The sequence below is a fragment of the Alosa alosa genome, chromosome 2, assembly GCF_017589495.1.
Source record: "Alosa alosa isolate M-15738 ecotype Scorff River chromosome 2, AALO_Geno_1.1, whole genome shotgun sequence".
Taxonomy (NCBI): domain Eukaryota; kingdom Metazoa; phylum Chordata; class Actinopteri; order Clupeiformes; family Clupeidae; genus Alosa; species Alosa alosa.
Window position 1 is genome coordinate 4,371,806 of NC_063190.1, and position 10,928 is coordinate 4,382,733.

The 10,928-nt window shown below is 41.8% G+C and overlaps 1 long non-coding RNA gene across 1 annotated transcript; it reads left to right on the plus strand.

Moving 5' to 3' along the window:
* Positions 1–7,802: 7,802 nt before the first annotated feature.
* Positions 7,803–8,562, plus strand: LOC125309969. Its single transcript, XR_007196220.1, has 2 exons — positions 7,803–7,886; positions 8,452–8,562. It is a non-coding gene; the product is annotated as an uncharacterized LOC125309969 (long non-coding RNA).
* Positions 8,563–10,928: the final 2,366 nt, after the last annotated feature.

Consider the following 10,928-nt stretch of genomic DNA (forward strand, 5'->3'; position numbering starts at 1 on the left):
TAGTCAGTTGTTTCAAAGAACAAACTAAATTTATGATATGGCCCACTTAAGGGAGATTGTTACTTTCAAGGTCCTTTTTTGGTAGACTCTCTTTCTCATTGATTGTGGGTTTGGGTGCGTGCCTGTATCACTTTTACAGATGAATGGTCATACCCAGAACACCTCCCAGTTCTGAGAACAACAAGGACATTTCTTAGATACATAAAGCCACTGGTTTCAGCACTAGTCACATGTAAATTCAAACAGCCAGCTTCTCAAAGTCTGCTAGACTGTTCTGTCATACATTGTGCATCTGTGTGTATGGGATTGTGTGTGTGTGTGTGTGTGTGTGTGTCTCCCCTCAGTAGCACTTTTCAACTTCTCACCATTTTATCATCCTGTACACACATATGTGTAGTTGAACTTTGATCCTAGTTTGTTCTGTCTGCTTTGGCTATGAACTCTAATCCCCTAACCTCCCTTACTCTCCTTTTTCTCCTGTGTTCTCAGTATTAACGGGCAAAGCCCACAACTTTTTTTTTCTCTGTCCCGCTTTTGGTTTTGGCACACACACACACACACACACACACACAAACAGAGAGAGACAGACAAAATTTATTCCGTTTCACAGATGAGTGCCAAGGTTTGTCAAATTACAAAATACTGTGGGCAAAGATTTGTCCTTCTAAAGACCTCATCCAATTTGGATTCTCTAATGTAGGTCACTGTTCAACTGTTATGTGTGTAAGTAATAGGGAGAAATTGATATACTACAGTCAGTCACTGGTTACAGCCATGTGAAGTCTGCAGCATATGATATCATGTCGAAGCATGGTCTGATTACCAGAAGAATGTACACTTTTGAACGTGTGCAACATTTATGTCACTACAGTCATATTAAAATATGCATGTATACATCCAAAGAAGAGCAAAGTGGTCTCCTCTCTCTCTAAGTTAGTGTCGTTGTTATCAGATCACATGCCTCTGTGCCAGCCTCATCAGAGCTTAATGCTCACTGAATACGACAGCTGTGTTGACAGTCTCCAGGGCCCCAGTGCGTTATGAGGCCCTTTGTGATCAACACACATCTGAACACGGTTCAGTGCCCCTTCACTTGTACTGAGCTGACCTGTGACCTGACCACTTTCAGTGCACTCTCTGAAACTCGTTCAGTCTAGAGCCTACTGTACCACACAGCAGTATTTATGCTGCTTTAGAATACATAGAGAACACTGTCTAGTATTCCTCAAAAACACACGGCAAACTTTTACATGTGGATCGAGAAAGTAAAAAAAAAAACTAACAGTTTAATATAGTTGTTTATATTCTAAATAGATTTTTGCTTTGGTGTTGAAAAGATCTGTAGAGATAGCCAGTTATTGTTGATTGCTGTGAGCAATAGTGTGATTTTCTTTTTCCATCTTTTGCCATTCCTCAAAGAAAAACCCATCGAAAAGTGGATTTTGGCAAAATGACTTGATTTTCTCTGGCTCCACTAAATGAACACAAGGAGAAAACGCTATGGAGAGCTAAAAGAGCTGGTTTATGCACCACCCCATGTTCAATTATAAATCGATTCTGGGGGAATAAATAGCCCTCACTGAGTTATTGGCTAGGAGCAGAGGACAAAAAATAGCACAAGCCTGTGGCAGAGCAGAGTTAAGTGTCTGTTGATGCAATCATGAGAGGCAACTAGAAAGGTAGTCAGAGAACAGGAAATTCAAGGCCATCATTCTCTGTTTATTAGCAATTGTCTCAAAAGTAAAATGGCTGGAATATTGCTTCAAAGGTTGTTGTAGAAAGTAGTATATACTTATATGAGTATATATTAACTTACACTCTTATATGAGTATATAAATGTTGACATTTCTGTCTATCATGCTGTAGCAATGAAAGACGAGAGAGCACTGCAGGAACAATAATTACATGCTGTGTCTCAATTGAAACATCTGATTTTACTCAATAAAGCCTTGAACAGTGACACTGTCTGACACTAAATAGTACTGCTCTGCATCCTGGGACTAGTGAAAGAGTTAACCGTGGCTCAGCTCTCAGCCTCTTCCGATGGGCTGTGGACAAATTAGTGGGACAGGAACCTGGCAGCTTCCTAGGCCTTTGCCCCATGTGACCAGACTAAACAAGCACTGTCAGTCAGTCCCACAGCCTCTCCAGTAGGCCAAAGTTCAACAACTGCACTCAGATGCCTGCAAGCAATTAGACAATGACATCCTGAGCTATAGAGCAGGAGCGGAGTGGTGTGAGGGGGGTTACCCTAGGTCATTTGGTGCTGTTGCCATAGCAAAGCTAACAGTCTCACTTCATTCAGCATGAGAAAGGTCAGATAGATCATGTGTCTTTGGTTAATTTTTCTTTTATCTGTTTTTTTCCCTCGCTCCACTTTCAAGGAAAGAGGTGCTTGGCTGTTAGTTTGAATGTTATTTTAATATGTAGTTGAAACATTTTTAAGGAGCTAATTAATCAATTGCTCTTCAAAAATGCCTTTCTAGTCATTAAAGAAAACAGATGATGGTGTAGGTACATTGTATAATTAACATTTTGTGGTTTAGTTCCCATATGTGCTGCATGGGTCATTTAGTGATTGTCCAGTCCTAAGAATCAAGCATAGATTTTGTGGCTATAGTGTAAGAACTTGCCAACATCATCCCTAAATGAATTAGGCCCTATGTGCCATAAAAGCATACAATGAAACTACACAAAGAAATATTTTCACTCTCGTGCGTGGACTTCGCAGAGCAAGCCAACTTCTCATCTGGTCAGGTCAATCTTCAGGGAAAACAGGGGTCTCAAACTCCCGGCCCAATTCCGGCCCGCGGCCAATTTCAAAATAATAATGTAATTCGGCTCTTGAGGGTATTTTTAATTGCGACAAACAACGACACTGATTAAAATAGACGATAAAATTACGGTAACAAATCTCATTTGTACTCTCCTCCACTAGTTGCTAGACATCCAGAGCTTGATTCATCGCTGCACACAGTTTTCAGGAATTAAAGTGTATTAGCCTACACGCGATAAACATGACGTGCATTTGTTTGTAATGACGCGGAAGCGATGCAGGTCATAGTTTTAGTATAGGCTAAGTATAAGTATAAGTATATATACTCTTTGGAAATTTGGTCTCTGCATGTATCCCAATCCGTGAAACACACAGCACACAGTGAACACAGTGAGGTGAAGCACACACTAATCCCGGCGCAGTGAGCTGCCTGCAACAACAGCGGCGCTCGGGGAGCAGCGAGGGGTAAGGTGCCTTGCTCAAGGGCACTTCAGCCGTGCCTATAGTCGTGGTTCGAACCGGCAACCCTCCGGTTACAAGTTCGAAGGGCTAACCAGTAGGCCAAGGCTGCCCTAGTTTGCACAAATTGAAGCAGAAATAGGCCTACACCAAATGTTGAAAAAACGTTGACGTGTGATGAAGTCTTGGGTAGGCTATGCTATTCACCTATTCTGATTCTGAAGGAGCTCATTTGAGTTTGAGACCCCTGAGGTAAAACATGAAAGCGTCACAGTTGTTTCTCACTGTCAGCCTGCCCGGCAACCACCTGTGACCTAGTATCCGTCGTAGCTGACCCCCATAACCTTGGCAAGCATTTGATTTTGTCCTGATCCATCACACCCCAGAGGAGTCACCGAGGGTGTGCCCCATTGTGAGAGAGTGATTGATGGTGGGGGAGGGGGCAAAGGGGTGATGCCCTCTGTTGGCCACTCCTTTCCACCCCTGTATGACACCCTCTTTCTCTTCCCTTCCCTCCCCCTTTCTGTGTCTAGCCTTTCCTCCACTGCTCTTCTCTCTCTCTCTCTCTCTCTCACTTTCCCTGATAATCCATCTGTCTCTCACACACACACACTCTCACTTTCTTTCTCTAACTCAGCACGCCTGTTCTTCCATCTCATACTTTCTGGCTCTGGCACTCCCTTGGCTTCTCTCCCTCCCTCCCTCTCCTGCCTCTTTGACCTTGAGTTGGGATGTTGCCCTGGGGGCTTTTTTTTTAACTCATTCAGAACCAAGTCCTGGAAAATGGCTGCCATACCACAACCCAATCAGTTGTCAACTGCCTGTACTTTTCTTCTCAAAATGTGGTGCGAAGTGAGAATGATCTGTTAGTCCTCTATGTAGATGATCTCCTGGTGGATTGGGAAGTTATGTTCTTCCATGTGATGTAAATGGTTAAACACAACGCCTCCACTCCCCCATTTCTAATGATGCCCGCAGGACTTTTGTTTTCATCTGAACTGCCATGACCCGAGCATGTCTGAATCATTCTGGATCTGCTCGACTGCCTCTCTCTCTTTCATTCCTGTTTGATGTCTATGTAGAGAGAGATGGAGACAGAAAAAGCGAGTGAGAGAGAGAGATAGAGAGAAGCAGGATGGGGATAAATCACAAACACAGAATGAGAAGGCAGTAACATAACTTTAAAAAAAGATCATCTTCCATACACCATCCTCCAATATCCAATGAGAACAGATTGGGAGAGTTCACATGGTGTGGGATGCAGGGTGCACAAAAGAAACAAAAGTCGGGTAGTGAGGCTTCCAGGGGGCCTTTGTGTTCCCTGAGTTGTAACTGCAGATGAATGTGATGCTAAGGCAGCTCGGACCTTTGACCTCAGCCGTCTCCTGGCCAGCATTCCAGCTAAGCATACACGGAAATGCTCCTCAGCATAAATCACAGAGCAGAGTTTTCATTTTGTGTCTAATGTGAAACACTCTCACAACATTACAGTTTTGCCAGTGCAGTGGTTTTGGCTAGAGTGGTCCTCATCAGTGGCCCTGAAGTAGATAAGCTCATAACATGTTAAACATCATTAACATTATATATGTTTTATATTGTATATTTTATTTAGTTATATATAGTTATACTTAGTTATATATTTAGTTATAGGCTTGAATCTCCACTCCAATGATTTTGCACTATATTTGCATAAAACTAGCTGCTTTCAGACAAAGGCAGTCCGCATGTTCTGCGGATGCCAAGCGGTTGGGCCATATTCTGAACAACATAACTGGACATTTGGAACTCTGAAATTAGCTGGCTCTTACACTACTCCCCTACTAGTATTTCCGTCTGACATTATGTAAATGAGCTCAAATCTGAACAAAGCGGAGAACATGCAGAGATTCTGTTCATGTGTGTGTTCAACCACGCAGAGATTCTGTTCATGTGTGTGTTCAACCACGCAGAGATTCTGTTCATGTGCGTCGGTGTTGTTCACACATAATCTCCGAATGATAGCATCATATCTGAATCACACAAAGGGTCGGACCTCCGTTTGACAAAGATCTGCATATGTTGCGAAGGACATGTCTGAAAGCAGCTACAGTTTGTCCCATACTTTTCAGAACTCTATGTCATTGTAACATGGACCTCATTCACCAACATTCTCCTAAATGTCTTATATTGTGCAGAAATTATTATTTAAGTTATAATCTTAAATTGGAGATGATTTGTTTGTTATCTTAAAGCAAGGCCCCCTAGAAAATCCATAAGGGGAGGAGTTGTGCCATGTGCAAATACTCTGGCACATGCCCAAAGCATCTACAGTAAGAGCAGTATGCAAGCTCAAAATATCATCCAACATTATAGAGAATACATTCTAAGGGGCGTTTGTCCAGACATCATTGAACGTCTTATTTTGTATGGATGCAGCAAATTTCTAAGTTGACATGGTTGCGTTTACCAACCTAGCCTCTCTTGGTAATTGATAGACTGAGACAAACAAATCATCCCCCGTCTGCATTTGGACATAATTATACATCTAATAATCTCCCAGAAATCCTGTGGCTTTTGGTGCAGTAAACGAAGGCGATTCTCTAGGGTCAGGCTTGGCAGGTTTACCCCAAGATTATTATCAACCACACAAAGAAGTTCCAGAAAATTTCCCAAAAGGAATTTGAAATCAAGATCTAAGCAAACACATTCCCCCCGCCCCTTGATTTTCTCTCTCTTTCACTTGCCCCTCCCACAAGTCACTACAAGTCTAACAAAACACAGCAACAGAATTGGCTGTATTTTTGTAGGTGCATTTACTGCCAGGACTTTTACGGGCTTTTCCCAAATCACGGAAGTAACGTCGACACAGCGGTAGATAGTAGCAGAGAGTAGAATCCATCAGGCAAGTGTTATTTAAATAAACTCCTGGTGTACTTACAAACTTTTCAATGCCTCATTTTATGAGTAAAGAACTAGTTGTACTACTGTAGAAGTTTCGTACCATTCAGGGCATTATTAGTGGGGTAATTTACGAGATACTCTATAGGTTCCATAAGCGCCTGCAGAAAGTCATTAGTTTCTGACAGCGCTACTTGACCAGGGTTCGACCAAGGGAAAACAAGTTTTGGGAGGGTGTTTGGCTTGGGGTCATGGTGCAAAGAACCCTAGGGTGAAATTACTCCGAACCATCGCTTTAAGGACATTCAGCCAAGCACACTTGCACAGTGCATTGTGTTGCCGGGACCCCTTGCCAGGGTCTCGCCACTAGGCAGATCACAAGCTAGATTTCTTGACAGTGCGCTCTCAAAATAACAGTGAAATACTACACCTTTCACTTTAGACCAGGTTTTTCTTAGTCAGTGACGTTACCTTTTTCTGTGGCTCAAAATGCACAATGAACGCACTAGCATCCTGAGCACATCTTGTTTTTTCACTGACACACCGACAAATAAAAAAATGTTTGGACCACAATTGGCAAAATGCAGGGGCGTTTGTCAGCAACCCATCAGTGGACCGCCCATGAGCCATTTTGAGAAAACCCATTAGCAAAACGCCAGCAGATCATCAGATCTGCCCCCAGTGGGCCAACAGTTGCTCTTGGCTTTTTAAAAAATTATTATTGGGATAGGACAGTGAGGAGACTGACAGGAGGCGAGTGGGAGAGAGAGATGGGGTGGGATCAGCATATAACCTGGGTCAGACTCGAACCCGGGTCCCTGTGGGCACTAGGACCCAGGTCTTGTTTTGGCGCTGCAGCAGTTGTGCCACAGTGCCCCCAGGGTTGACAGTTGCTATCTGGGAAGTCAGAGAATGGATATTAGAAATGCCTTTCTGTATCTGTGATTGGGCCTGAGCTGGACAGATTAGAGAGGGTGCAGAGGTTTACCTCTAAAGCTCTGGCAAATACTTACCTTCATTAGCAAGCTTTGTATACTAGTAGTTTCAATAAGCAGACCAGTGGTCGGCTCCTCTGACCTATACAGTATTTTGTTCCTGCGGCAACTTACACGTTGTAAAGTCCTTCTTAAATCCTATTATTTACTTAACCATATGAGTTGGTTAAAGAATTCTCGATATTGGTCAATAATCATGCTGGCAATGCTTATGATATGATGCTTGTGTGTCATAAAAAGTATTTAATCAATATACTTCAAAACATTTAAACACGCCTTATTTATTTATTATTTAACTTAGAAGTCTTAAAATATATCCACGATAAGTGGTGTGAATGAATATTATTGGGGTACGCAAATGCAAGCTCCCAAATGTTATCATCAGCAGAAGCAAAGACACATCTTTGACTGTGTATGCTTGCATGCAAGGAGAGTTGTATAGTCTTTCATGCCACAGTCAAAAACCTCTCTGTCTTTGTTTTCACTTTTCCTATACATCTCATTCTATATAATTGTCTGATGAATCGTAAAAGCACACATTGTTTCCCTTTCTTGAAAACATTTAACACATTGTTTTAACCAGCAATGCTTAATATGAAGTAAATTAAGCAAATAGCAAATTTTTTTGGTCACTGATTTTTCTGTTTTGCCCTGGTTTCTCCACAACCTACTGCTGTTGTCTGCCTTGGACACAGTGAAAGACACTCACATTTCCTGCCTCTGAACTTGAAAGAGACGGATGGGGTTCCCCATTGTGTTTGGTGGAGAAGCAGATTGTGGTATGTTTTGACTCTGCCAAACCCAACCTGACAAACTGCTGGCTTTTCAAATGATTCATACTTTCTTTCTTTCTTTCTCTCTCACTCTCTCTCCTCCGCCTCCTCCTTTTTTTTTCACTTTTTCCTTCATTGTGTGGGGAAAAAATCCAGACAGAAGAGGTTCCTAAATATCAGTTATCCACTGCCAAGCAGCCTTATGTTTGTTCTCATTCATACAGAGACAGCACTCTCCCAAGTTTAACAACCACTCGTCTGATTTAACTTCTAGGAAAGTCAAATGTGTATACAGCAGTAAAGAATACTGACAAAAATGTTTGTCTGTAGATAGTAGCATGACAAAATTCTGTACACAGAATAGTAGGAGGTCTGAGTGGAGACACATACATTTTTTTTTACTGTATTCCTTATAAGTAACATTGAAATGGGAACTTTAGAAGCCTGTTATTTGTCATTGTTTCTTGACTATCTTGTTCATCATTTATGGTTGAGATGTATGCTGAATAAGTATGTCAATCATATGACAATGTTAAAATAGCTGTATGTTAACTCTTTTCTTCTTTCTTAGTGTTCTTTTTGGTGGAAACACTGTGGCTTGCAAAGAGGATGGACAAGCTTTTTGCAGAGTCATACCCTAGAGCCAGGGCCAACGTCCATAAACCTAATCCCACAGTCTGAACTCCTAGACTCCATAATTTTCTATGCACAATCACACCACATACAAAACATTCAAGTACAAAATAAAAAGGCATATACACAGATTCACATAGACACACACGCACGCACGCGCGCGCACACGCACGCACGCACGCACGCACGCACACACACACACACACACACACACACACACACACACACACACACACATTCCTTCTTTCTAGTACGCTTTCTCTCTCTCCTCTCTCTAGTTTTATCACACTTCATGTATTTTATTGCCACATAGCTGAGGGATAGCCTCAAAGCCACAAACTAACTTAGAGTCCAAACAGTTCTTCTAGGCTGTTCTACTTCTATGCAGCAGTCACGAAGCAAGCAACAAAGTGACAAAGCTAAGAAGTGCAGTGGTACTAAAACAGTTTCAGACAGACTTAACATAATTTAGCCACAGAAAACTGAACATTGTGAATGGTTGAGCCACTATTTTTACATTTGAATGTCCATGTTTGGTTGTACTTTGAAACCCCAGTCTCCTTCATATTGTTATATGCAGTACCATGCATCCCCTACAATTCTATGACTTACAGGTTTCATATGTAGAAGAATTTAGATTCTGTTTATGCACATTGCCACTTAGGATCCACCTAATTTGTTACAGCAGACTATGAATACTGCCCCTTATTGCAATCTTTCAGTTACCGGAAAACCACAGAGGTCACTGTTAACAGCCTAGTCTCCGGTGCTCTGCATCATTTCTTGTGTCTTTTTTTGCAGCTGACTGTGTATTGCTATCACATGGTCATAGATTAGTATCTCTGAAATCAAAAGTTTTTTCTTACATGGACTGGGCTGTAATTTACCATACTGATCATGTAGACATCTTGAATTATGTCAGGAAGAACCCATACATATTACAAACCCTTACCCCTTCATTACCAAAAGTGTCAAGGAATCAAGATATGCAGTTTTTCCAAGTCTGCTATCACCTCTTCTCCTTAACAGTCTCAGACTGTGCAGAGTTTCGATGGAGGGAGACTAGCTGCTCCACTGGCTTGGCTGTTGAGCCCTTTATTTCACCACTTCAAGTTTGGGCTTGGGCCAGCGAGTTGTTTTTTTCTTGCCGAGTGGGATGATACATGATGATACATGAGATGTGGCTCTTGGATATAAGCAAGGAGGTGTGACTAAGATGGAGGTTCCAGAGATTTCCAAGAACCTGTCAAGGTATTCAGTCTCTGCTCTCAACCACGTCAGGCTTTCAGATTGTTGTTTTTATGTCTTTGTGGTCTGTGTTCTTGTTTGTGTGTGTGTATGTGTGTGTGTGTGTGTGTGTGTGTGTGTGTGTGTGTGTGTGTGTGTGTGTGAGAGAGAGAGAGAGAGAGAGAGAGAGAGCATCACATGCATAGCAACATGACACAGAGTAAACAAAACAAAAACAACTTGTTTGAAATAGGAAACTTGCCAATGTCATGAACGCAATGTAGATTAAGACATTTTTTTGCAAAATGAAAGGACAAATAGGGGAAAAAGGTCATGAGCTGTGCCAAGAAATTTGCAACAATGAGACAAAATCAATCATGAGGGCCTCCAGCCCCCTAAATGCACATTAAAACCCTACTGTAGTAAAAAAAAACAAGGTACAGTGTAAATGCATCTCTCATGAGGATCTTCCAGTAGACCTACAGAGATATTTTGTATTTCTCAGCAGAGTGCGCCACCTACTGTTTTCTTTAACTCAGTGATGTTATTTTTGACCAACAGCAGTGCAGCATCTTTATACCACATTATTTAAAGAGGTACTTCACCCTTATATGTGTTGCACACACGCAAAACTTTCTGATGCACCAGAAACTTGAAACAAATATTTTAGACATGTCCCTTTAGGCCTCTGTAGTACTTAAATGGTCCTAAACCTTTTTTGACATCTGCCATATGACATCACATCAATTTCAGTCAAGCCTTTCTCAGTTGACCTTTTAGAGAAGTAGCAGATGCATTCCATTATATGGTCTGCAATTCTGTGAGACCATACCAGTATCTTTAACAATCACTTCTCCGTCCTTGAGCTGTCAGTAAGGGCTCATCCCCTCTGATATCTGCTAAGTCAGTTTAAAAAGTGCATGCCCGCCAAGGTAAGCCAGCTTGCACCACTTGGCATGTTGGTATCCAAACACATCACCTTCAATCAGAGAGTGCCCTTAACTTGGCATAGTACTAAGTATAGCCAATCAGAGAGTGCCCTTAACTTGGCATAGTACTAAGTATAGCCTAAGACTCCCCCTTTGGAGAACTCGTCCAAAAGGACATTCATCTTGACTGGTATATTTGTAATAGGATCAGATGTACTGAATATATCCCTGGTAATAAATTCATTCGTATGAGTCAGCA